Source organism: Euprymna scolopes, chromosome 13 (genome assembly GCF_053919585.1).
Source record: "Euprymna scolopes isolate OS-2025 chromosome 13, ASM5391958v1, whole genome shotgun sequence".
NCBI lineage: Eukaryota > Metazoa > Mollusca > Cephalopoda > Sepiida > Sepiolidae > Euprymna > Euprymna scolopes.
In genome coordinates, this window is record NC_136494.1 from 117,016,923 (window position 1) to 117,041,234 (window position 24,312).

The 24,312-nt window shown below is 31.9% G+C and overlaps 1 protein-coding gene and 1 pseudogene across 28 annotated transcripts in view; both read left to right on the plus strand.

Annotated features, from left to right (window-relative positions):
* Positions 1 to 24,312, plus strand: part of LOC145292164 (uncharacterized) — an 801,350-nt gene that overhangs the window by 654,334 nt on the left and 122,704 nt on the right. The window lies entirely within an intron of this gene.
* LOC145292621 (U2 spliceosomal RNA) lies at positions 58 to 184 on the plus strand (annotated as a pseudogene).

Genomic DNA, 24,312 nt, shown 5'->3' on the forward strand with positions numbered 1-24,312 from the left:
TCCTCACATTAAAAATCGGCCTTGTGCCTAATTTGCTCGATGGGGGAGCAAATAAATATCCTTTTCTTGTCCTTTTAGCCAAGATCAAAGTGTAGTATCTGTTCTTACTACATGCTGTACTTATCGTGATATAAAGTGAGGAATCACTTTTCTGTATTAATTTAATGTAAAATGATCACCCACTTTACAACCAGTCAGTCTTAAAGCCATTCAAGTCATTCTCCAGATCATTCAAGTTGTTTTTGAAGGATTCCAGTTATTTTTAAGCATTCAAGTCATTCTTAAGGTCATTCAATTCATCCATAAGTTCATTAAAGTCATTCTAAATACTTTTTATTTATTTAAGTCATTTCAGCCCATTTTTTCGGCCATTTTAGTTTATCTTTAAGAATTTCATGTCAATCCTACATTCACGCATTCATTCATTACACAAGAGCACACGACTAATGGCTATCGGCCTTGTTTGGTATAAGTTCAGTTTCCTCACTGAGCCACATCCTTGTTTTGACATCAACAAAAGTACACCACTGATGATTTCACCCTTAGCCCTCCGTCAGTGTCCAACAAATCTGGTTATTATGGACACTTCTAATGCTAGGTAATACCATGAAACGGCAATAAAGTTTTGATTAAAGTTATTTTGATATTCATTTATTATATATAGAGGGGGGGCATATATTAAGAGGAACATTGCATTTTAAAGAATACAAGTGGATTTCATAAGAGGCACTATATTTAATGAAGAAAGACTATCTAAATAGTGGACCACAGAAAAATGATACTCAGTCAAATAAAAACTAATGCCTAAGAATTGGGCTGAGTATCGATCTTATGGTTTGTCTCATTCTTCTCTGTGTGGATATTTTTATATTCCAAAACATAAGTAATCTTATATACTTTAAAATATACTTAGGATGTATATATTAAAACTTGGTAGAATAGAAAGTTTATGACATGATATTTTGTAATCGTGCTCTGAAAAATTCCACAGAAGTAAATATTTATCCTGCTAAACTTGATCCCCATCATTGAACTGAATTTCACTCTTATGGAGATTTGGAATATTTCATTATTTATATTTATACAATAAACTCATTGTTTTTCGTCTTCTTGTGATATACCTAAAGTTTTAATCTTAATCTTTTTTTAAAACACAACCCTACATAAATGTTCTATTTATTTGTTAAAAATATGTAACATTTAAATCAATCATTTTTACTAAGCAGCAAAACAGTCTATCTGCAGATGATTTCATATATATGTATATAAGGGGGTTGGACAAAATAATGGTAATACTTTGGGAATTTTGCATCAATTAAGAGATGCTTTGAACATATTATGTTGGTTAAAAAATAATGTCGTTTTCTATCGGATATATATATACGTCAAAAAAAAAAAAAATTTTTTTTGCACCAACCTAATAAAATTGAAAAATTACAAAAATGTTGATTTTTCATTTAAAAAAATTGTGTAAATTGATCAGATCAACTTAAGAAAATCAAATTTTACGATTTTTAACAATTTAACAGATTATTAGGAATGCAAACAAAATCTCTGGAGTCAAATTGAATTTTACAAGGCAGATGCACATTTGGATTTTGGCAAAACTAAAAAAAAAACAATGAATAATGCCGGGATCCTCATGGCTTCCTAATATAATTTGATTCTCTTAATTAAATAAACACTACTTGATCTATATGATTTTTAGAATATGATATCTTTAGTCTGTGACAATTCATCAAAGATTTTTCTATATCTATTTTTTTTTAATCAAGTGTAATTCTAAGTAACCACCAGAATCTTTGATATTTATAATATAGTGAAGCTGAATTATATAGATATGACTAGTATTGGAAGGAAAGGGACAGAAAAGGTCTTTTTCATCTCAACGGTCTTGTAGACATTCCTGGAATCATGCCAGGAAATCTTGCATCTTGCTGAAAACATAGAAACCAACATTTTGGTAATGTTTCAATTTTTATAGGTTTAAAACACCTATTAATTGATGTAAAATTTAAAAAGTATTTTCATTATTTTCTCCAACTCCTGTGTGTGTGTATGTGCATATATATATATATATATATATATATATATATATATATATATATATATATATATATATATATATATATATATAATACAAATAGTAAGGAAAGTATTAAATTCTGTTTAGTTTTACATTGGTTTATTTGGGGTTTATAAATTTTTGGGGTTTCTTTTTCTCTAAACAAGTTGAATCATTGGATTCAAATGTGGGAAGATCTGTTAGCTTTGGCCTACATTAAATATCTACGAAGATAAAAATCAAACAAAGCAAGAACTGTGATTCACCTTATGCATACACGTTTTCCTTATGAAATATTCTGTGTGTGTGTCTATTTAATGAATCCATTTGTTCAGGTGTGTTGTGTTTTATGTCATTTTTATTCCACGCAGTCGTTCTGTCATCTTATATAATCAAGAATGTGTCTTTTAAAAAGCAAAAACAATCTAAAATCTCTAGGTAGGTGCACATGCCCTCATATTAGCACGAAGAAAACACACAAAAAAACATTCTTCTGCAAAAAAACTGGAAGTAACCAAAGTACCCTACATTTGTATAAAATGTCAGGTCGTTTTATTTGTGGGCTTGAGGTAAAGAGCACTATCAAATATAATTTATGAATGGGTCCCAGGATGAACTACCTGATCCCCAATAAATATATGATACTTATTTTGTGGTGGAAAGATGCGCTAAGTATATCCTGCGTTAGTATCTTATGACGTCATCCCCAACCTTCACCCCTACTGGATTAGTAGCAAAACTCACAGAATCGGATTAACAAGCAAATTGGCTCTGTTTGCATTCATGTTTTGTGCAGATATTCTTTTTGAGAGGCATGAATTCAGCTTTGGAAAATAGCTAGGAACCTTGTTAGAAATATAATTCAACTAGACTTTTTAGACCAATTAGATGAAGATGTGGCCTATGAATGCTTTATCCCAGATACATAGTTGAATATAATTAAATCTGTGCTCATTTTTGCATTAAATGCTAATCCCTAACTCTGCATCAAACGGATACCATAATACTTAGTTTGTTGCATCTTATAACAAAGGTCCATACAAAATTTTAGTTAGATTGTTCCAGTAATTTCCAAGAAAAGGTGGAACAGACAAAGAGAAATCTAATTTCTTAAATTTACCGTCTGTATCCATTTTAAAAAAATATTTTTTTTAGTGTACCCCACTCTGTTCTTTTATGTTTTTTTTTAACAGTAGAAGTAGCTAAGAAGCTAAAATTGAAAAAAAAAAAATCGGAATTTTACTTCGACTTGATGTGTTTTCGTATGCAAGCGAAAATATACATTTATGTTAAAGTCAGTTCATTTTTAGTTATTTCTTATCCGTCTGACGATAGCTCAAACAGTAACGACTAAAGCGAGAGAGCTAAATGTTTTGGGTTTGATTCTAGCTGATGACACTCATGTCATATTTTTTCTTCACATTTTGAAATTATTACTATATATTGACTGCCATATAATAATCAATAGAAAATTGGCTCCGTAATAATGAATATGAAATTTGCATAATATAAAATATATTCAAGCATACTTTATGAATAAGCAACACAATGCACCCTGTTAGTATAATATAGATAAGAATGGCTGTTCATTGGAAGTCGGTGTTGTGCAGTCATTTAATGATGTTTGATAGCTATGTGGTCATTTAACCTTTGAAAGCGATGCTGCTAAGAAAACTGTTTTTCAGCAACATATGTTGAGGAGTACTGGTCATTTTTGTCAACAGACAGGCATTTGGCATCTTACATTAGAAAGGCTTTATTTTACATAGTGCTCTAGTGGAAATATGAGGGATGGGTGGATCGATATGCACCCATTACTTATGACTCTCCCAAAATCCAACCCTACCATATGATGCCAACAGATTCTTGTTTTTCTAGTGCACTGGTGCCAATATAAATAACGGAATTGCCTACTAAAGTACCAGTATCATCTATAAAAATATTTCATTGTAATAAAATATATGCACACATTTTATTGCGTATTCCTTAACTTCTCAGCTACATTAGAACAATAGTGATCCATTTTCAAGAGAAGAAACTAAACTCTGTATGTATATATATATATATATATATATATATATATATATATATATATATATATATATACACACACACACACATCTACATACAGTACTGTTTCCTGTTTCGTTGTATCATACCTCAACAGTGAGGCTAGACTAGCACCTTTCCCCAGCCAGGGATTGAACCTACAACCATCACATTGATAGTCCGCAGTTTTAACCACCAATCTATTGGGTTGGTGCTTGCAAATGATTTCTTCAGTTGTCCATTAAATAAGCATTCAACCACCACTTGTACAGTGCTCAAGCTGTTTGTTTAATTACAAAAATATATATATATGATGATACTGCTGTCGATTGCAGCATATGAGCTCTGCCACAACAACTAAGTTGTTCAGAAATCCACACAGATGATTTGTCTATAATGATGAAGGCTTTGTGCAGAACCAACCACACTTTGTTACAACTTTGCTAATCTTTGTTAATTCAAGGGCTGCTACACGCCAGAGCATACAGTAGACCTCAGGTTTTACATCAGAGTTTTTCCTTCTCCTAGATGCATGCATATCTTAATGAAGACTGGGGGTGCATATCTCCCAGTGAATTAAACACGCCCCAGATACCTATCTATAACTATGTCTCGGAATGGTACATACAGTGACTAGCCTTCCCAAATGGTTACCCATTTAGTACTGGCCAAGCTTATCGTTGCTTAACTTTGGTGATTTGGTGAGAACTGGTGTGCCTGCATGATTTTTTTAATATATGTGTGTGTGTGTGTGTGTGTGTGTGTGTGTGTGTGTGAAGCAAGAAAAATTGCTGAAAATAAAAATTGAATCTAGTACAATATATATTAATCCATCAAAAATTCAAATGAAGAATTATAATTTTTTAAAAAAATCCTTAACCCATGGAGTTTCAAAGAAGGACCTTTTTCATCAGAAGATAAACATTAATAAAAATGTATTATTGATTAGCATAAATTTGAAAATCTAAAAAAGGTTTTTAAAATTTATGCTAATTAATGATACGCTTTTTACTAATGTTTATCCTCTGATGATAAGAGTCTATCTTTGAAAATCAATAGTTTAGGGATTTTACATTATAAGTCCTAGTTTTAATTTTTTATGAATTAATGAATATTGTAATTTATTTAATTTTTATTTCCATCATTAATTTTTCTTTAATTGCTTTACCTAGTATATTGAGTTTTTTATTGTCTTGGTATGTTCTAATATAAAGATAATATTTATCTTTGTTATTTTAAATTATATATACGCACACACACACACACACACACACACACACACACACACACACACACACACACACACACACACACACATATATATATTTGATGACCAAAACCTTTAAAAGAAGGGACTTTATGTCGCCTGATGAGGGCATTGCTTATTTATAACTGACTGACCAAAACATTGTCATGATTGTGTAGTGACTTTGAAAAATGTTTATTTGAATATAAGTAAAAGTATATCTTGCTCTATTTACTATTGAGCATTCTTATATATACCTAGTAAAATTCGTTGGTTTTTCTTTTAATATCCTTAACGTGGAATAAAATTGTGTGTCACTAAGCTTAAGTCATTGCTCATTACGTAAAAAGCTCTTAGGCTTGCTGAAAAGATGCTTACATTGGCCGGGTGCTGGATGATAGCACAGGGGTAGAGAAGCAGATTGCCCGCTTGATGGTCGAGTTTCGATCTCAGCTTTAAGCACTTGCTTGTCTAGCCACACTGATGAGCTGTAAACATCAAAATATATATATACTAGTGTTGGGACAATTAATTGGAATCGGGGAATATCAAATTCTGTAAAATTGTCCCTACTTTCTGATGCCAAAAAACGATTTTTGTAATTGTTTATTATTTGTTTTTTGTTTAAAACTTAATTTTCCATTACTGCTACTAAATATACAATGGTAAATGTGCATTAGTTTTAAGCTACAAACAAAATCCAAATGTATAGATCCGCTACAAAAGTGTATTTTTATGTTCACAAAAAATATCCCGTGAGTTTTTATGATAATATACAGAAAAAAAAGCAACTCTACAGTGATTTTAAAGGAATCAGAATCAGTAATTGTATCGGAATCGGGAATTGTATTGGAATCAGGAAAAATTTTGGAATCGTCCCATCACTAATATCTACTATGTTATAAAAGGAACTTTGTGTGTGTGTGTGTGTGAGTCCGTTACCTATGGACTCTAAAACGGCTGGACTGATTTTTATGAAATTTCATACGAAGGTACTTTGTGCCTGGCAATGTTCTTAAACTTCAATAAGTATCGATAATCAAAATAATCCGATGAAAGAAGGATCAGGCTATCTTGACCAAAGTAAACACCTTACACAGCCTAACATCACAAGTGCATGTGAGAAGTTTTATTACCACAAGCCGAAAGGCCGACATATAAAATCAACAGTAGGCGCTTTGATATGATAAGGGCGCATTTGAAATTAATGTTTCTGTTTAGAGCACAATTAAAGCATGATACTTGACTTTTGTATTTTAAAATTTAATGCAAGCCATTATATATAAAAATAATTTTATAAAATCAACAGTAGATTTTCTGCAGTACATTATAAACTATAATGTATTGTGGACTAAATCACTGCGAGGAGGCATGTGAAGCTTCCTCCTGGTGCATCTCGATTGGCCCCCAACTAAAGCAAGCAATCGATTTGATTGAAAAAAAAACCGGACGATTTCACAGATTTTAATGACAGTAAAAAAAAATGGGAGTGTGAAACATTCGTTGATCATCATTTAATCCTGAGCAACGTCGTATCTCCCTGCTAGTGTGTGTGTGTGTGTGTGTGTGTGTGTGTGTGTGTGTGTGTGTGATATATATCACACACTATGTATTTGATTGAATTTTCTGTGTCATCAAGAAGTCTTATGTGATTGATATGCAAATTCATATTTTCTTTGTCTTATTGAAAGACTGAACGTATGAAACTCAATCGTTTCATAAGTTCAGTCTTATTAATATATAAGACTAACATTTGAAGAAAATTCTATTGTTTTTTATCTTTTGGGTCATAAAGTTCATCTATAATTAATCTTTGCAATTTTATATTCTTTATCTTTCTACGACTATTTTAATTTAAGGCTGTCTCTGCCTCAAGACTGCAAATTGTCTGTGATTAAGCATGGTGAGGGAAGCATATGTCACCTGGTAAATTATTTAATTGCGGTGGGGGAGAGGTTCTGAGGATTGGAGCACATGGGCTGCGTTCCCAGGCACCTCTATTCTTCCTTTCATTCGTCGTAATTTTCTTCTTCCTCTTTCTGTATGCCTCAGATATTGTCAAAGAGATGTTTTCTCTTTCATGCTGCCAGAAATGTTATTCTATTGCAAGGTGAAGAAAAGAATCACCAGAAAAAGCTGTTCCAAACGATTCCTATCTGTACACTTTCCACACGTTTATGCACCAATTCAATGCGAAATGCATATATTATTGATCCCCACAAAGGTAGAGTTAAACACAGGGTTGATTTTTAATGAAGGGAAAATCCAGCTCTTCAAAAAGGAGCACTCTGGATAGGCACAAAAATAAATTGTCTCAGTCATGAAGGATTCTTCCTCCAATAAGTGAGGACAGAACAGGTGAAGTGTTGCATCAGAACAGATATTACACCGTGATCTTGACCTTGATAAGTCATAACTCCTTTGTAAAAAATATATATATAATGTAAATCAGCAATAAAAGTAATATTAGTTTATGTCAGTACACCTCCTCAGCTAAAAACTTTCTCATTAATTATTTATGTTAAAATTGTCTTTGCTTAAATTTATATATTCATGTTTTAATTAACATTATAATTGAAAGTTGTTTTATATTTTAAAATTCATATAATTTTTTTTTCCATTGCATTTGTTCTCCTTCATAGCTCAGCTTTCGGAGATGAACTTATCAGTTTTTAACTTCTAAAACTAATATTTAAAAAAAATCTTATGGTTATAGCTTTTAAAATGGAGATTGTGTTTTTGTATTTGGGAATTCATAAGTAACCATGTTTAGACTGTCGGGATATCTTCCCACTGAAATATTACTGCATTTTAACCCCCCCCTCTCCCTTATATATACACAAACACACACACACACACTTGGGAGTCTCTTGTTTTATAAAACTTATTAAATGATTTTTCAGTTTTTCAAAAAGTTAATTTGGCTTTCTGGACAAATTGATATTTATAAATTCTATGGGTTTCTTCTTTTCATAAGTACTTTTTAATTCATATATAAATGAAAAGCTGTTATCTTTATACCTGTTTCTGTCACTTGTGTTTTTTATATTTTGGATTTCCCTCTGTCAGTCAATATCTGTGTGTGACTGCACCCATATTTGTACTCATTCACTCTGTATCTGGGACACACATCTGACTTTCTCTACATCTGTGGCTGGCGTCTGGCGTATTCTGCATCTGTAATATGTCAGGTTTATGGTCCACATCCGGTCCTGATACTCAGACTTTTTCCTTTCTGCCTTTCATAGTTTACCAGGTGATATCCTCACCCATCTCTATCTAGATCAGCAATCTGTCTAGCTCAGCATGTCTCTGGCCCAATTCTGGTGTATTCTATGTCAGTTGCATCCGTCTGGCTTGTTCTCCGTTTACACCTGGATTACTTTGCATTTATATGTACATCTTGGTCCATCTTTGTTGTCTTGTTCATTCAACTTTTGTGGCCAATGTATCATTAGTTTTTGTATCTACAATGTCGAAATTGTTGTGTAGCAAATGTCTTGATTATTGTGTGCCTTTCCCTTTTCCTATCTTACATCATATTCATATTTTTAAGTCATTCACTTTGTTTTTTTTTTCTTGCAAATTATAAAGTCTAATTTAATAAATATTTCTTGCAAATCTTCATCAGTTCTAAATATGTATAGTCTCTGATGGAACAAAATATGTAAGAGATATAAATCCTCCAGTTTCTAATCCCAATTAATGTGATCTTATGCATAGGTAAATTATTCTTATTGAATTGCACATTTTCTGCCTTACCTCATAGTTTATCCTTGCCTGGCTCAGTCTAACAGATCAGTTTTGTAATTTAATGCGACAACAATATCTATTGTAAACAAACTATTGAAACAAAGTTTTTGAGTTGCATGCTATTCCCGATAATATTACAGTGTAATTAACAAAATAAAAGTGCTATGGAAGTATGAGCCCCAAATTCTGGTTTCTTTTGTAAGACATCCACAGCAAGAACTTGTGTTTTGAACAAAAGACTTTTCTTTCTTCTTCCATGTATATAGCAGCAGGACGAATTTTCATAGAAAGTTTCTTTGCAAAAGCCTTCCGTCTGTGGAACACATTACTGTGGGACTGATTCTCTGCAGATTACAATATTGTCATCTTCAAATCTAAAGTTAACAAATATGTCATAAGGTGTCTTGCCATTTTTCATTTGATTGGTCAAATTTTGTACTCTCATAATGTTCTCTATCTTTCAGCTGGCAATCCTTCTATCCCCTTAACACTTATCCTTAAGTGGCTCTTGGCCTTGATAAGTAATGATACATTAATAATTTTTTTTTTTAATTTCAACAATATCGATTACATCAATCACAAACTCCTTGAACACAGATATAGACCTATTCCTTGCATATCTGGGACCAGTTCTGTTGACACGTACCCATTTGTCCCCCCTCACACTCACACCTCCATACTGATGCTACTCAACACTTGCAGGTTTACAAAATAAAACTCTTTTAAATAGTCTAGTGGCGACCTTCCTTATCTCCCGAAACACAGTTTCTTTTTTTTCTCTTTTTGTGTCTTGCTTTGGTTGGTAAAAACATTAACGGTTCATCTTTTACAACCTCTAGTCATCTCAACTGGGAAATGATTTTTTTTTTCTTTTTGTCTCTTGTCATATCAGAACGCCCTTCCCTCTTTGACACCACTGTAGATTTTATTTCTGTAGTTCTAATTTAGTCTTTTTTTTTTCACACTGACAGACCCTGATTGCATCAAACCGTTGCTTATATTCGACACTTGCACGTTTTGTATCATGCACGGCTTTGTGTATGCATTTCTCTTATGATGCTTTTCTTTTTTTCGTGTAGATATCTAGTATGAAGCATGATGGTCTCCAACCTTTTGTATGGATGTCGATTATATATATATATATATATATATATATAAGATAGTTAGATTTCTAAAAAAAAAAAAAAAGTATATAAAGCTAAGCTTTAGAGTCTGTTAAAAACGGGCAAAAGTTATAATCCATTGACTTCTATAGGAAAGAGATTGCAGGGAAGAGAAAAAGGCATCCCCCACAAGGCTACAAAGTCTATTTTGAACTCTCTCTCAAGGAAGGATAAGCTACTTCTAGCAGCTCCTGCCCAGATATGGCAACAGTACTCCATCCTTGGACATACTTGGCTTTTACACAGCTAGAGAATTTTATCAGCAGTGAGATATCCACTGAAGCGGTAGAAAGATCCCACCATTTTTCCAGCAGCCAAGGTGATTTGATGTATGTGTTCCATCTCAAATCAGGAGTAAAGGTCAGATCCAAATGTTTATCAAAACATGGAGCCTCCCCAAGACAAGAGCCATTGATTTCAATTGATGCCAGATGGGGATCAGAGCGTTAATGATGTAAAGATAGAAACTTGGTTTTAGATGCATTAAAATTAATCAGCCACCTCTTTTTCCATTACATCATGTGATCAAGATCAGAGGAGAGAGAATCCGAGAGAACTTGGTTGTTTACAGCCTTTAGAGTGTTACCAGTAAATTGAATATGAGCTAGATGACTAGTTTATGTATGTATGTATGTATTTATGTATGTATGTATGTATGTATGTATGTATGTATGTATGTATTTATGTATGTATGTATGTATGTATGCATATCTCTTCGATAGTAGTGTCGTCGGCATAAATGTCTACCAATAAGCTTAGGATGTGATTTGGGAGATCATTGATGTAGATCAGGAAGAGGGTTGAGCCCATTAGCGTTTGTATTTTGCATAACTCTTTGGTAGTGTGTGCTAAGAGAGATGATTATAATAGTTGAGTAAGACCCTGTGGATGTTCCATGTTTTCTCTGTCATTAATTGGAATGACCAAAGAAAAAAAAAAAGACAATTGAACTTAAATTATGTATTTTATTTCTCGCTGATAATTAGGTCCATTTCGTTGCTTCTGAGTTTTAGCTTTAACTGAATCTTTTTTATCAATGTTGGAGAAATTAGTTCTTGAGTCTGACTATTTATGCCCTCTTGAAAAATTTGATTTGTTAAAATTTGTCACTAGAACTGGCACTGTTATTAATTTCTTATCTGCAATGAAGGCACTCACTAATGTGCCTATCATTGACAATGTCTTCATTGATCAGATAGTGGTAGTTAGTATGTTTCTATTTTGTGGACGTTGAAGAATGGGGAAATTTTTTTGAAAAAGTGGGGGGGAAGAAAGAAAAACAGAATTAAACATTTGTGATTTTAAGAACATTTCTACTTCAATTAGAAGAGTTGTATTAATACCTTTTTGTATGAACATTTTCTGTTCTTTGTGCCCTTATTACTTTTTAAATTTTATTTTCTGTTTAGTTTTTAATTATTTTTATTCTGTTTTTTTTTTTTTAACATCTGTTTCTGGTTTTCTTTAGATAATGATTTTTTTTCAGACACCCGTTTTTGTTATATATATATATATATATATATATATATATATATGAAAAAAAAATGTGTGAAATTGTGAAATATGTAATATGGGTTTTTTTGAGTTTGTTGGTAATTTAAAAACTTTCTTAAAAAATGAAATGGGAATTGTTTATTGATAAACTCTCTCATCCCTCTCTGTCCGTCAAACACACACATCGTGACCTCTCAAATCTAGCTCTCTTTTCATATATTAGTCCTCCAAATCTTTTTCTATCGCACACCTTGACTTATGAATTGCTTCTCCTCTGAAATTGAACTACCGTATATACTTGTGTATAAGTTGAATTTTTGGGAGATGATTTTAAGGTTGTTTTTTTAGGGGGGAGGGGGGTAATGATGTTTTTGGAAATATTAAAGAGCGATTTGGTGCTCGATCATAACATAGAAAATGCCATTTTGTTTGTGCACTCGGTATATACCAGTAATCCTAGTAATTAATCACACTCCTTCTGAATCCCACTGCAGTGTGTTTGCAAGCATGTAAGCAAATGCGTGGTTTTTCAGTGGGAGGCTTAATAATAATTGGAATACCTCTCACAATGTTCACTCTAAAGTGGCTATAAGCCTAAGATCGATATGATGTATTTGGTGATGATATGACGTTTTTTTTTTTTTTTTTTTTAGTAGGTTAGGAAACGTAGTATTTATGATATGTCATTCTCCTTTAAGTTCAACAAGTTTTAACAATTTAATGACACTTAATGCATGCGTTCACATCATTATGGTATATTATGGCTCGTGCAATGTATGTGTCTATGTTATTATAGTACGTGATATAAATTACGTCTAAAAACAGTAACTGTGCCTGGAATCTACAGCATGTCATTGATCAGAATGTTTTATTAGCAACATGTGCGTTCGTTAGTGTAAGTGTGCAGCGGGTGTGTTCTATATATGAAAATCGAATAGACAACACTTGCGTAAATGCATGTTTTATCGCTCACAGATGCCAAGAAACAATTTATGATAGGTCTAACAAAAAAACATTAAAAAGAAAATTATCTGTGCAAAAAAGAGCCATAAGACGGACTATTTAACTTATCTAGAATCAAAAGTCGACTCATACACAAGTATTACCTAAAATGACACAATTTTTAGTCTTAAAATGCACATTGACTTATGGAGTATGTAAATATCTCGACTGGAAAATCTGTAAAAAGCTGAATATCCTATGTAGTAGCAAATTTTGGGAACATGTTTACCAGAAAGAACAGTTGGAAATAAGTCATACACCATCCACTATGACTATGCCATTTCTACAGCTACATACCTAGAAAATGGGGCTATTAAGCCTGACATAGTGATATGGAACAAGGAGAAAGTGGCAGCCCTAGTTGAAGTTAAGTTGCTGACCTTAACAGAGCTGAGGGGGAGAACATAACAAAATACCAAGGACTTGTGTACGACATGAAAAGAAACTGGAGTTTGAAGAAGGTATCAATTATACCAGTCATTATAGGAGCAACCGGACTAATGAAAAACAATTGCAAAAACTATGGGACGGTTAGAATCTTAAAAAAGATCTTTCGGTTGGAATAACTAAACTAATGGGAGAATGTTTGGCATCCGGTAGAATGCCCCATCCTTAGGAAAAACAAAGTGATAAGAAAATTAAAACAAAAAGCATACACGGTATATTCGACCTCTCAAGATGAAGTTATAATGAGTCAAGATAGAAATAGCTATTATGTTAACCAACTGATGTTCATGGTTATATTTCAGATACCAGTGAATTGAATAGGAACAACATGACTAGTTTATATATGTATATCTGTTTTTTTTTTTTCTTCACTTGCATAGATTTGTGAATGACAACCAACTTTACCATCCTGACATGTGGAATTAATCTCTTCATTTTTAGAACTCCTGCATTCATCTCTGTTGGTGTGCTACTTTTTATCTTGCATAATTATGTAATTATATGATTGATATTGAGCTATCCATGCAACAGAAATCAAAATTTAAGACAAAACAAATAATCGCTATCAAGAATTTTGGAAACTCCTTATCCTGAATACACATTTTTATTCCATATCGTCTACATTTATTTATTTTTATGTTTTTTTTTTTTTTTTTTTTAGAATATATTGAAATAAGAAAAATAAAGACCAATATTCTTAGGATCTAAAATATTTCTTGCTTTAATGAGAGATTAAAAAAAAAACTGTTCCATAAGAAACCCCATTAATCAATCTGAAGGTTTGTAGCCCCCCCCTCTAAGATCCATGACAATATGTATAAAGTACATATAGGTAAAATTCAGTTGTAAGTGACACTCTTCTGGACATTGAATGTTCAATCTTCAAGAAAAGCGATACTAAGAATACAATTGTGAATTACTTTAGACTTCTACCCGGTCATGGCTGACAGAATGAAAGTATGCTACCTCTATGGATTAAATAAAGGGGTTTGTTCGAAATTTCATGCAGATTCCCAAGATCCACACAAAGATTCTTGAGTTCAATAAGATACACCTAAAGAAGGTTGAAGGTTATATCAGCTGAAATGGTTGAGTAACACTCAAAATGAGAACAGTAGTTGGAATAATTCAAATAATGTAAAGTATCGATCCTCATCTCAAAAATTCAGAAAGATAATAATAGTCTGTTTCTCCATCTTTTCTGAATCCTAAGCAAATCTAATAATACTAAACCAATCGCTACAATGGCGGATGTACACATACTCTCAATGTCCTTTCATGGTATTTGTCTCCCGTTACTTTTCACACTTTCTCTTCTCATGCTGACTTCTTGACAGCACGCAGCATATCTATCCATTTATGAACGATTGCCTTAGTGTAATTTATTTGAATCGTTACTTTATATGATTTGCCTATATCGCTGCTGGCTTAGTATTAAGAGTCAGTGTTCAGTTGAGAGCAAAATGATAGGTTATTTAGAACATAAAAGTCTGATCATCGTGCATTTGTTAGTTCACAAAGTTTGGTACTTGAAACAGCTGAAACATCACTTTAGAATAAACAATCTATATTTTTCTTAGTCTGACTGTTTTACTTTTTCTCAGAAACTACTAGGCCGACCTAGGTGGAATTTTGTATGGACCTTTGTTATGATCAGGTGCAATGGATTAAGTATTATGGTATGCATTCGATGCATAGTCAGGGATTAAAAGGGATTAGTCACCACAATATCACAACTGGAAGTTTGGCATAAAATACTCCTCCAAGTCAACTGGCTATAATTGTAGCTAGTTTTTGAAAGGTTAAACAGTCTAGTTTCATTTATAACTTTGTTGTAAATGCAAAACCAAATCTTTCTGATTTGTTCATAGATAATGCTAACAATTTGGTAATTTCAATACAGGAATGTAATTGAAAAGAAAGAGGAAATCAGTTTGTCTTTTCACTTGCAAATTAGAAATTGCAACATGCTAAAAATCAAGCCTGTTTCTCTAAAGAAAGTAATACGAATGCTAAATATATGTTGAGAAAATAAATGTGAAACAGAAATAAGTTTTATATTAAAGTAAAAACAATTGAAGAAAAACAAAACAAAAAGAAAACAATAGTTAACTAAGAAAAATGCCTATCTTTTAAAACCAATATGTAAATCCCTTAACCTTGTACATAATAGATTATAAAAAAAGATGGGGCGTCTATTCTGTGAAGTTGAATTAACTTGAAATAAGGCATTTTGACTTTTTGGCACCCAACTTCCGCATTTATTCATCTAGATAAATGTTTGCCGGTATTTGATATTCGTTATTTTTTATTTATTTTTTTATTTTTATTTTTTTGCGCCTTTTAAATGTGTCATTGGGTGCTTTATTTATTTATTTTTTTAAAGTAAATCAGTTATCAGATTTGGAGTAACTCCCAAACTTTTCAGTTTCTCTTTTTAACAGTTTGTCTTGGAGAATCTATAGAAATAAAGAACAAATATTTATATTGTATTAATGGTTGCCTTTTGTTGGCATCGGTTTCTCTCCATGGAAGCCATGTTTGTTTTGACTTTTCAGTCTTCTTTAAAACTTTGATCAGTCAATAGTTTTCACTGAAAGACAATATTATTTTTTTGACAACTCCTTTGTCTGAGTTGTTACTCTCTTTTTTGTGTCCTTTTTTTTATTGTTGTTATAATGGATAGCCAATGTAGCAAAACAAACAAAGACCTGGTGGGTGGAAGGTTTGGGAGGAGGTTTCTTAGAGTATTTTTTTTTTTTATACATAAGTGTGCGTGTGTATGTTTGGGGGTGACTATTGTAATGGATACCGCCACTCACTATGAATCTTAAGCTTAGGGAGTTCAATTTTGTCAGGCCCTTTGAATTGGCTTACACTGTAATACTATTGAGAAAAGTATGCCCCACAAGGATTTATTTAAAATTGATGGTCCTAATAATCAACATTTTTTCCATCTCTTTTGAACACTAGCCTAATCTAATAAGACTATATCAGGAATGACAATAGGTATATAGGCATAGAATATACTGATAGGATAACTCTTGCTTCTCTTATTTTATCCTTTACTTCTTACATTCCATAAGCAGTGTTTCTGACAAAAGAGGAAGAATCGCTGATTTCTGAGTTAGAATTTATCCATCTAACACTTACCGTTGGCTAGTTTCTGGCCTTGAAGTAGCATCTTATAGCCCCTTACATCAAGTGACTTCATTCTTTGTCTGGAGTGATTTCTATTAAAAATAAATAAATGATACTAAGATGAACATCTGTGAATGCATTACATAGAAAAACGGAAGAAAAAAATTAGTGTTAAAAAAAGGGGCAGCAATAGAACGAATAAAAAAAAAGATTAGGATGTTAAGAGTTTAATGTTGATTTAATAAGAGTTGGAGAAACATAACATTATAGATTACTTGATCACCTATCATCCGTTGGGTTAGTATTTATTTTATGCGTAAAAAAAATTATTTCACTTTGTAATGTCAGCAATTTCTTTTGTACATTTATTGGGAGTGGGGGGGGGGTCTACTAGTATTTTTATTTTCGATTTTTGAGTCATTATCGAAATTGCCTCTATGATCCTCTAATATCAGCCATTTCTTTTTTCTTGTTCTAACTTAAAACTCAACACTACTAGTGTTTCAAATAAAATAAAAGCTTTGCTTTACAATAAGTTAAAACACTAAAACCTTATCTAGGTAGGTAGAAGAGTAACTAATCTTGCCTTTGGTAACATTTATTTTTTATATATGTATTTCTTGTTATATACTACTTTTTTTTCTTGTCTATATTGCAAAATGTATCTCATTCTCTTCCTACTATTTCTATTTATCATTTGCCTTTTGTGACTTCATCTAGTTCATATGATGACAGGCAAGCAAGTAAGACTGTTTGGCGTATGTAGATTAAAGTCTTCTGGGAACATGTTTGATTTTTAATAAATAAATACTTGTATGGCAAGCACCTCTTCAGCTATGGGTACAATATTAGTTTGTGTTCACTGAATTGTTTACAACAGGTATTTGTTTAGCATTAAATGATCTGTAAAAGGGTTTGATATGTCATGGAAAATACAAATCAAAACCCAACTGTCTATTAAATTGGTTCTGGAATTGACATCAGTCATCAGGAAGAAGAGATAGGGCTATTTTGGCTATCTGATTGAAGACTTGCTTATCTAAACAAAGCTGAGGATGTGACTGACCTCCTTTTTAGTTTATATCCTTTCAACCCTTCTTACTAATCAGCTGACCAATAATCGATATATATATATATATATATATAATCTGTCTATATATCTATAAAAGTGAACGTGTGTGTGTGTCTGTCTGTCTGTGTGTCTGTGTACATTTTCCTTTGCAATAAACTCTGTTAATTTTCAGTCTACAGACTCGAAATTTGATATACAGGATACTGAGATTTGGGAAAATCTTTGTAATCGGTTTTCGGCCAGAAATTTGGCTGTTAAGGGGTAAAAGTTCAACGATTTGACCTTTGAGAACTCTACCAAACTCCTCCGCCAATTTTGGATCTAAACACTTGGAATTTTAGATATAGGTTCTTTGACATGGATCTAACTTAATAACTCGATTTGAGCCCAAAACAAATTTTAAGGGGTCATAATAGGGGTCAAATTTTAAAAAAATTGACCGTTTTTTTTTTGTTTTTTTTTGCTCAGCATACACCTCCAAACACCCCGGCAACGCCGGGCCAAAATGCTAGTGTATATATATATATATATATATATATATATATATATATATATATATATATATATATATATATATATATATATATATATATATATAATTTTAGATGTGTTCACATTTATAAAAGCCTGCTCTCTGTGTCAATCTATCATGCATAAATTTCAAATTGCATTGTCATCACTCAATGCTTAAATAAAATGGACATATGTACAGTTTGAAGTAACATATTTTTGATGTTTTTCTAAATGAGTCATCAGTTATCAGGGCCCAAAGGTCACGAGGATAAACGGTTAATTGTGCTTGACAGAGAAATGTCAAGGGGATTAGTAAGGATGGATATAAACTAGTTAACTGATTATTTAAGAGGAATGTTCAGTAAGAATTTGAATTTGTTTGCATTGGACTTGAATACAATGCTATAGTCAGTCAAGAAACAACCCTCATGGTATTGTGTTCCACAAACAGGAAGTTTTAGAGAGGAAACTTTACTTATGGAATTTTTGTTTAGTTTTAGGCACAGAGAGACAGAAAGGGAAATTGTTCACACTGGTTGTAGCTAGACGAGTTTTGTTAATGTTTTACAGGGTAGGACCACGGATTGGAGCTCAGTCGAGCATTTGCCATGAAAATAATGATAGAGAAAGACTAGTAACATCTCTTCTGTGAAAATTGGGTAGAAGGGAGGACACCAGATTTCAAGTCAGTTTCGCATCTGTTCAAGATCCTGTTTTGATTCACCAAAACTCATGGGAACTCTCTGCTCAGCTACTTTAAAGTTAACGGTCTATCATGTTAAAGTTTGAAGTAACGTTTGTTTGTTCTTTTAATCTGTCATGCTAAAGTTTTACGTAGCATTTTTAGTCAGTTTAGATAAGTTCTTGCATTTCTATAAAAGACTTTTTCTGTCACTTCATCACTAGACATTCAGATTGTATGAACTTATTCTTAAAAATCGTTTTTGTTTAATAAAACTGAAAATTTGTTTGTATTCAAAGCTCATCTCTCTTTCATGTTAGAGTATTTTTCAAAATTCAGAATTTTTCTGTTTTAGATTTTGCATCGTTTTCATTGAATGTCCTGGGATTATATGGTTTGACTCTAACTTTTAAAGCATGCTTCAATTTGTTTTACGGTATATGAAAACTCTTTTGGATTGCTGTTGACACTGCCCTGTACCCCCCAACCCTCCACTATATTTGAATGTTTAAGAAAAACCGTGTTATTATTATTTAATGTATTTATTTTCGATATTTACTTCAACTGTGCTTAAAATGTAAGTAAAGCTAAGTAGCAGGTTGTGAAAATGGCATATATATATTTTTTCAAAACTTACACTATATAAATTGCATCAATTCTAAACACTACCTGATTATTTTTTAAAAACTGATTTTTTTAAAAATCTGTACCTTTATTATAGTCTTCATTTTTGTCTCTTGTATGTAAAATAAAAAAGTAATATTTGTTGTAATAAAATCAAATGCATTAACAGTTACATGAAATGATAGAATATTGTGAAGTGGAAAACAGTTTTTTCATTCACTCCTGTTTTATTGTAAATTCATATTTAAAGTAGCTATCGATTCACTCAGTGACTGTTGTATATATGAAATTAAGTAAAAAATATAAGATTCTATAATAGGAATTAAAAAATAAAATCCAAGTTAATAAGATGTTAGAAATGTAGTGATATTGTAACGTTGGTAGTTTAGGTTATATAGATACATGCACATAATCTCCATTATAATAAAATACACAACAGCATGCCTCCACTCGAATTACATTATTAAAAAATTTTAAAGACTAAAATGAAAAACTATTTTCACTGTTTAAAACAAAATCATTTTACAAACGATCAAAATAAGAAATCCAATATTTATCAAATTTTGGCTGCATATATATATATATATATATATATATATATATATATATAATATACATAAAACTAGCCTGGGTGCCCGGTGTTGTCCGGGTGTTTGGAAGTGTGTTTTGAGCAAAAAAAAGGGGTAGTAGGCAGGCAGACTCGCACCCATACCGCAAAAGAGGAAAAGAACATGAAAAAAAAAAAAAGTGACATCTTTGCTGTTGTGCCCATTGCCAAACCGGAAGTGACAAAGGTTTAAATTAAAGCTAGTCAGTCAAAAATATTGGTGAAAACAGCGACCCCTCTTTGTAGAAAAGTACCCAGTTGAGGGTGATGGAATTAATGTTTTTAGCCAATTTTTCGATATTTGTCGTCCAAAGGGTCTAGCTTAAAAACGATACTGATCTCATGAAAATCCGTCGCCTCTGTTGAAAATTTTAGGCAGGCAGACATACATACATTTAAACAAACAGGTGAGATTTATATTATAGACGATCTGAAAAAGTAGATGTAATGTCACGTACCTAGTGTAAACATTTCCTTTATAAAGAATTGGGTCAAAAGGTTTTATATTTTTTTCCATTGGTCTTATTTTGAAAATGTCTTCTGATTATATCTATATAATTATAAAACTCAGATGACCTTGTAACGATGTATGTAACCCACTTTCAGGTTTACGACATCCGGTTGCGCATGCGCGCATGACCTGCGCACTGAAATATTAACGTTATTATTTTGAAATTATTATTTAATATGGGAAGAGTGGGGTTTAAAATAGCTTAAATGTAATACAGAAATGAACGATGTAAAAAAAAAAAAGCAGACAGTATTAACAATTGTTTATTTGGATAATTTAAATGCGAAAAAAAAAAAAACAAATGAACAATTGGGACGCTGAAATATTAACATTATTATTTCGAAATTATTATTTAACATGGGAAGAGTGGGGTTTAAAATAACATAAACGTAAAACAGAAATGAACGCTGTAAAAAAAAAAAAAAAAAAAAAAAGCAGATATATCAAAATTTGAATTTAACTATAAGTATTATGGTATCTGTTCAGTGCACATTTACTTATAAGTATGGCCAACCACTTATAATTCAGTAACTGTAATTTTTTTTCAAAAATAATCAATTATAATAAACAGAACGACTCATAGAAATCTATCTATATTCTTTTTTTTATTTTAATATACTTTCATAGAAATGTTTATGTAAAAAAAAAAAAACTATTTTATTTACGTCACAAGTGTCACGCTCATGCATGAATTTCATAGCTAATATAACATACTGACCCAACGGGTCACGGGTAGTCTAGTTTACACTAAATTTGTTGATTTTAATCAGCAGTCTATCGTAGATCTTTGAAATCAGCTAGCCAAGTTCAAATCCATTCAGATCTATATTATACATTTATATTGGTAAAAATATGACCTACCCATACTTCTTAATTCCGAAGGAGCTATAGATAAAATACCTGTTTATCTTTGAAACCTTTACAATAAATCTTTTTTTTTTTTTTCAACAGGTAATTTATATTTTGACATTAAATAGTTTCAAAAGAGTTAACATGTCTTAAACATAGACCAACCAGACCACTTGAATTATTTACAGAATGTATTTTTTGGGCATTAAATAACTTTAAATTGAGTAAACAGTATTGCTATTTCCGTAGAAAATGCTTGACTGAGCTCTAATCTTTTATTGCTTCCTGTAAAACATTCACAGTAAGAACTGACCTTGCTAAAAACTTTCTTTTCCACCTCTTTGTATGTAAAATAAAACAGACTTTCTATGAACAAGATTTCTTTCCAAAAATTTCTGTGGAACACATTGCCACGAGGTTGCTTCTTTGCAGACAACAACATGGTTGTCTTCAAGTCCAATGTCGATAAAGCCGTCCTCCTAAGTAATCAAATTTTGTTCATCATTTTACATCCTCTTATAGTATTCTTCATCGTCTAACTGATAATCTCCTTAGCCCTATCCTCTGGTGGCTTTTGAAGTTTTGACTCATTAGTATGAAAAAAAAATCGTATTAGACAACTCAAGGCAATTGGTATTTTAGCATTAAAAATTACAAAAAAGGCTGATATGCCATTAAGCAGATAAACCAACTCAATCAAATCGTTACCAATAGATTTTGTGGCATGGCTTTAAATGAAAAGAGGTTCATATGCCATAAAACAGTTGGATCAAACCATGATTTGTTGGCTTTTTATTCCTTGCTTTCTATCTATTGTGAAAAGCCAAGTCTAAAACGTTTGTAGATTGCCAAATGTCTGCTTGACATACTTAAGATAAGTAATAGATCCAATGATGAGATTTAAGTAGATTTTTGCTCTAAAGGTGGGGGACGTGTGGTGTGGGATATTGCTATTTTGTTCAGAGTATGTCAGTAGATTTTCAGTAAACAATAAACATACTTATTTATCTCTCTGCTCTACTTAAGTTTGGAATTTGGTTCTTTTTTTTTTTTTTTTTTTTTTTTTTTTACCAGATGGCTATTGACAAAAAGAACATCATGCATCTGTTTGGATATATTGAACTATTTTCATAATTTTATTTTATTTTGCCTTTTTTTTTTTTTTTTTTATTCCAGTATGAAGTAAATTTTTTAATTTTTAAAAATTTTTTATTTCCTTTTACTCTTTTATTTGTTTTATTTTCTTTTTCTCGAGAAGAGGGCGCCTTTTTCTTTTCATTCTATTTTTTCTTTATTGTTCGTTGTCTCCTTCTACTATCATTTTTTTACATTCTTTTTCCCTTTACCCCTTTCTTTTCTCTTTATCTCATAGCGTAACTTTTGACCCCCCCCCCCAACTGAATTCGATCTCCACATTTGTCTCTTGCCCTAACTTCCATATTTCATTTTAAAATCTTGAACACAGAAAAGGTAGTGTTTCCATTCAAGGGCCTGCTTGGTGATGTTGGATGCAGGCTCCCGCAAGGTGTGGCCAGTTCAGTTCGATTTTGGTTTTTTATATCTCTATCTCCATTGGGGGGTTGGTTGATTTTGTCCCAGAGTTGTTCATTGGAGATAGTCTCTGGACATTTGTTGGTGCATGTCTGGAGTTTGTGGTTGTTTGTCTTAGTCACTCTCCACGTTTCTGAACCATAGAGTAGAACCGACTTTCTTTTTCCCAGTGCATATCCCCCTCTCCACCCTGTTAAACGAGGGTTGGAATTGATATTTAAACCCTTTGATCCCTAGATGAAATCAAATGTTACTTATATACAATTACTTGAAAAATTATACTACTTTTCGAAGTAGTTGTAATTTTGTGTTAAGATATCGAATTTTGTAAGAAACCAAAAAACAAATAAATCCAAACAAGATTAACTAAAGGCAAGAGATTAAACACAAAATCGATAGCTGCTATGGTAACAATCGACTGTATTTTTTTTTACACATGTTTTAGTGTTTATCAAGTTAAACTGCCAATGAGGTCCTGCTCAAATATTGAAAATTGTACAATTGTACATTTGCAATTTGAACGTTTACTACTCATTATGGACTGCTTTATCACAGAAATGCATAGGATATATATATATATATATATATATATATATATATATATATATATATATATATATATAGTGGGTAGCAAATGTATTTGGTACACTGTTTTTTTTTCCTATTTCTCAAGAAATATCAAGTAAATTTTAATGAAATTTACATTCAATCTTTGAACAAATATTATCTATTTAAAAATAAAAGAGAAATAAAGATATACTTAGTTGAAAAATATTTATTAACAAAAAATCAAATTATTCATATGCAAAAATATTTAACACACTGTCAAATTTCATCCTTAAGCAGTCATTTCATCTCGCTACAATATTTCAACCGATCAGAAGGCACCCTAGGGTTCATGCTCTTTACAGGTTAGCTGATAACAGTTCTTAGACACTGCACAGGTTGCCTCTTTCATTACTGTTTTAAAATCGTTAAAACAAAAGAATTGACTAATGATATGCACCAAAAAATCATAGCAAGGTATAAAGATGAAAAGGGGTGCAGAAAAATAGCTTCAGAACTAAATTTGGCGGTGAATACAGTAAGGAACTGTCGTGAGAAATTAGAAAACAACAGGTGGTAAAAGTAAAAATCTTCTAAGAAGTGGTCGACCACGTAAATGAAATGATGTTGCTGCTCATTACATTGTTTGTAAGGTGAAGAACCATTTCTGACTCGTTCAGAAATTCAGAATGTTTTGCAGGAAGCAGGTATTGAAGTAAGCAAGGACACAACCAGGAGATCATTGAATCGTACAGGCTTGAATTCTAGATCACCAAGAAAAACTCCATTGTTGACTCGTTTGAAATTTGTTTATAAATATCGAAAATTTGTGGAAACTTTGAAGTTAAGGGTGCATGCAAGAGATCCTGAAATATCAACAAATTGAGGAAAGTTTGCAAGAAGAATGGCTGAAACTACCAGAAAATGCTTGTAAGAAACTAGTAGGCAGTTATGGAAAGCGTTTGGAGGCTGTAAGGCAGAACAAAGAATACACAAC